We start from the raw sequence: 5162 nt of genomic DNA, 5'->3' as shown, positions 1-5162 counted from the left end.
GGCGGGGCAGAGGCCGGCAGGGAAGGAGCCGTGCGGCCAGGGCGCCCTGGGGAGCGCGCGACGCCCCGGGGGCGCCCGGGGACGTCGAGACGTCCTTGGCGCGCCCCCTGGCGGTCGGTCCGCCAATGACCGGGCCGAGATGTCCACCCCATCCTTTGTCGGATTCGGGCACAAACCCAGAGCGCAGGGAGACAAGGGACTTTGAGGGAGCCCAGACCGCAGCTTGGACCTCCTTATTGTGCATTATTCCTGCATATTTGTGCCGTTTTCTTATCAATGCCCTGCATGCTGCCATGTTCACTAAAGGCTGTAAATAATAACATTTTTCCGAATGAATATTTATAGCCTGAATAGTACACACACACACACACACACACACACACATATTATGGCTGCAGTCAGTATGTAAGCACTATTTTGCTCCCTTCTTTTCCCCTTAAGCGCATTTTCATTTAAACACTTTCAATATTAGCACAAACCTCATGAATGTACTCTAGACAATGTTTCAATATACAGATCTTTCATAATTTGCCTGTGGGTTGGTCCCCACAAACCGGTCCCTGGCCTTCGCTCCCACTTCCTGGGCCTCTGTCACTGCCCCTTTCATTTATTTATATATTTTGCATTATAAATGGAGCAACTATATTTGTACTTCTACAACTGGTATGTATTTTTCCCTCTAGCATTATTTTCTTAAAGTGACTTCCCAAAATAGAATTAGTGCTTTAAAGAGTTTTGAACACATTTTAGAGAGCCTCTACATGTTGGGGACTTACTTAGCCAGGATGTAGTGCCACCAACAAATTGGTCTTTTCCCAGGCCAAGTCATCCTGGCTACATTAGCATTATCATTTTTGTTATTTTTTTTGCCACTTGACGGTTTGTTCTTGTTTCTTTTTTTCATTTCTGATGAGGCTATTTCTGAATACCTTTTAATCAAAAGAAAATCATTGTCTGGATAAAAGATGTGGTTTATATACATAATACATATGTATATTGAATATCATATAATATGGAATATTATATGTTGTATATATGTTGAATATTAATTATGATATATTATTTATGTGATATAAGTAATATTTAAGTTTATTATAATTATATTTGTTATTGTTAATTATATATCATAATGTATATTATTTATCTACTATATATATAAATATAATATGGGATATTACTCAACCATAAGAGAGAATGAAATAATGCCATCAGCAGCAACATAGAGATTATCATGTTAAGGGAAGTAGGTCAGACAGAGAAAGCCAAATCTCATATGGTATCACTTATATGTGGAATCTAAAAAAAAAATGATACAAATGAACTTATTTACAAAACAGAAACAAACTCACAGTTATAGAAAACAAATTGATAGTTACCAAAGGGGAAAGCCAGGGAGGGGTAAATTAGGAGTTTGGGATTAGCAGATACAAACGACTCTATATAAAACAGATAAATAACAAGGTCCTACTGCATAGCACAGGGAACTATATTCAATATTCTGTAATAAACCATAACGGAAAATTATATGAAAAAAGAATATATATACATATATATATATAACTGAATCACTTTGTTGTACACTTGAAACAAACACAATATTGTAAATCAACTATACTTCAATTTAAAAAAGAAGAAAAGAAAATCACCATCCTGAAGCGTGGCTAATACGGTATGAACTTGGGCAGCCTCCACTCAAAAGCATAGGAATATTCATTTAGACCAACTTAACACAGTTCAGGGGAGGGAAGGGCACAGAAAAGGAGACGGGGAAGGAGCTGCTAGTGAGGTAGGAAGACAAGCAGCAGAGTGTAGAGTCTGGAAGCTGAGCTAGAAGAGGGTCCAGGGGGAAGGAAAGGGAGGCTGTGACAATTCCGCTGATGGGTCAGGCACAGTGGGGACTAAGGACTGACCACTGCCTTTACCACTGTGGACATATGGGTGGCCCTGGCAAGAATGGGCCCAGAGGAGTGATGGAAGAAGTCTTTGTGGAATGATTTTAAAAGAGAAGAAGAGGAGAGGACACATAGACAGGGAACATAGATCACCCTTTTGAGGAATTTTGCTACAAAGGAGAGCAAAGAAACAGATTGGTTCCTGTGCTCAGAAACAGAAGGGGAAGTAAGGATGAGAGAGAGTATGGTTGGTTTGTTTTTAAAGTGGAAGAAATAATTGTATGTTTGAATGCTGATAGCAGTGATTGACAGCAAACATTTGATAAGATATAGGGCAGGGGGAGAACTTGGTTGAGTGCCGTCCTTGAGTGAGAGAGACTGCACAGGAGAGAATCAGAGAGCTTTCTGAGCAGAGAGGAGCAGAGTATGTGGACACAGAAGCTGAGTGCTGGGTGGATTTTGTGGTTGGAACCTCCACAAGATGTGCTTTTGCCTCCAGAGAACACTGCCACTTTCATTAAAAAGAAGAGTCTCAACATCACTAATCATCAGGGAAACAAATCAAAATCACAATGAGCTATCACCTCACACTGTCAGAATGGCTTTTATCAACAAGACAGCAAATAACAAGTGTTGGCAAGGATGTGGAGAAAAGGGAACACTTGTGTGCTGTTGGTGGGAAACTGCTGCAGCCACTGTGGAAAATGGTATGGAGGTTCCTCAAAAAATTAAATATAGAACTATAATATGATCCAACAATTCCACTTTTAGGTATTTATCTGAAAAAAACAAAAACATTTATTCAAAAAGATACACGCACCCCAATGTTTGCTGCAGCATTGTTTATAATAGCCATGATATGGAAATATGGAAACAACCTAGGTGTTCACCAATGGATGAATGAAGAAAATGTAGTACACACACACACACACACACACACACAGTGGAATATTATACAGCTACTAGAAAGGATGAGATTTTGCCATTGGCAACAACATGGATGGGCCTTGAGGGCATTACGTAAGTGAAATAAATCAGATAGAGAAAGACAAACACTATATAATCTCATTTATGTATGGAATCCCTCAAAAAACAGAGACAACCAATTGATGGTTCCCAGAGGTGGGGGTGGAGAGTGCGCAAAATAGATGAAGAGGATCAAAAAGTACAAACTTTCAGGTATAAAATAAATGTCATGGGGACAGCATAATGACTATAATTTACAATATTATATTCCATATTTGAAAGTTGCTAAGAGAGTAAATCTTAAAATTCCTTATTACAAGAAAAAAATTTTGTAACTGTGTATGGTGACTAATATTAATTAGACTTATTGGGGTGGTCATTTTGCAGTATATACTAATATCAAATCATTATATTGTACGTCTGAAACTAAATATAACATTATATTCAGTTATACTTCAATTGTTTTACGTGTTAAAAAAAAAACAAAAACCAAAAAGGAGGATCCAGTACCTTGTTTGCTATTCCTTTTTGTTGACTTCTGAGCTACCAGTTGAAGAAAATGCTTTTCATTTGGCCTTAATAGAAGAGAAGTAATATCCATTTCTTAAAAGGCAAAGAAATAAGTAATAATAGTACTGATGTTGTACTTGAGTGGGTCAAAAACAAGTGGCATGTTTCAGACTTGATGTTGAAAAGATACTTTCAAAGCCTGCAAGATAAGGAACACCCTCAAACAGCTGCTCACAAACTGGCCGAAGGGCACACCTCATCAGTGACTGCGGGGTGGGGATATCCAGGCACTTAGGCAGCTCTCTGGGTCTTACTTTAAAATTCCTTCATCTTTTGTAGGTCTTTGAGAGAAATCCATCTATGTGCAAATAAACTGAATCTAAGAGATCCGTCACATTTGCAATAGACTTTTTCTCTGTCACCTTTTGGTTTTCTTAAAGAAGAAATGATGAAAAGTGAACATTAGAAATTGCTCATCTTGGTAGCCGTGAAGTGAGACTAATTACACAAATTATCCTCTGATAAAAGTTTTATATGAGGAGTTTGGGGATTAGAAACAATAACAATGATTTTCTCAAAATTTCCTTTACAGCTGAATACACTTAGGTGGAGTCAACATAACCCTGCTAACAAATGCTAAGAATTTTTTCTCCTTTTCGCAGGTTTGCACCTGCTTTTTCAACTGGCAAAAATTAAGACCTTTCATCCAAGCTTAGCAACTGGGAGCGCCTTTGGTCTTTCTTACTTGTAAAAATAAAATTGTCATTAAAAAAAAAAAAGTGACACAAAGCGTCTATAGTATATAAGCCTTATCTGGTCCAGATCATTTCTTGATGTCCTTTCCAGAGACAATTTCTATGATATGAGTTTCAGGGTGGTGAGTTTTGACCATTAAATGCTTTAATCTTACTTGGCAATTCCAAGATGGGAAAGGGCTGCCTCTGAAAGTCATCAATTCCTTTTCCAGGCTGCGTGAGAATACAGGCTGCATGGTCACTTATTGGAGACCCTGTAAGTGATATGAACTCAGACTGAAAGCCTGTGATTCTCATTCATTTTTAATCACATAATTTTGCAAAGCCCTGTGCAAATGAATACGAAAACTCGAATGCAGTGGGTGTTTGGAGAATATGAATGTTCAGATTAATCCCGGAAAAGGATTTTTAAAACCTAAAATTGAGAAAGTTATCAAAGAGTTACAAAAACAAACAAGCAAATAAAAACAGAAAACACTTCAGGATCAAACAGTTTCATGGGTGAATTCTTTTAAAGCTTGACAGAACAAATAATTATTTACCACTTAAACTTTTCCAGGGCACAAAAAACGAAAAGGTTCCAAATTCCTTTTATGAAGCCAGAAAATCATTAATTCCAAAACTCAACAGAAATACTCTAATAGAGTATATAGAAAAGTGTCACATTAATATGCCTGCAAAAGCTTATAGGAAATATTAGCAAAAATAAACAGAATATTAAAAGAATGGTATAGAACAACCCAAGTGCAGTTTATCCAAAGAGTGTAAATATAATTCAATATTAGGAAATCTATTATCAAAATTTAACCAATTAATAGATCACAGAAGAAAATTAAATGATCATCAAAGAAATAGTAAAAGACATTCGACACAATTCAACATCTATTCCTAATTTAAAACAAAATCTTCGGAATAGGGGAATACTTTCTCGACACATTGAAAATCTTATCCAAAAATGCAGCTGGGCACAACTTCTTTCCTTCCTTCCTTCCATCCTTCCTTCCTCCTTCTCTTTTGGGTTCTTTCATCTACTTAGATA

The sequence above is a fragment of the Camelus ferus genome, chromosome 14 (genome assembly GCF_009834535.1).
Source record: "Camelus ferus isolate YT-003-E chromosome 14, BCGSAC_Cfer_1.0, whole genome shotgun sequence".
NCBI classification, from domain to species: Eukaryota; Metazoa; Chordata; class Mammalia; order Artiodactyla; family Camelidae; genus Camelus; species Camelus ferus.
Note: the sequence above shows the minus strand (reverse complement) of the source record.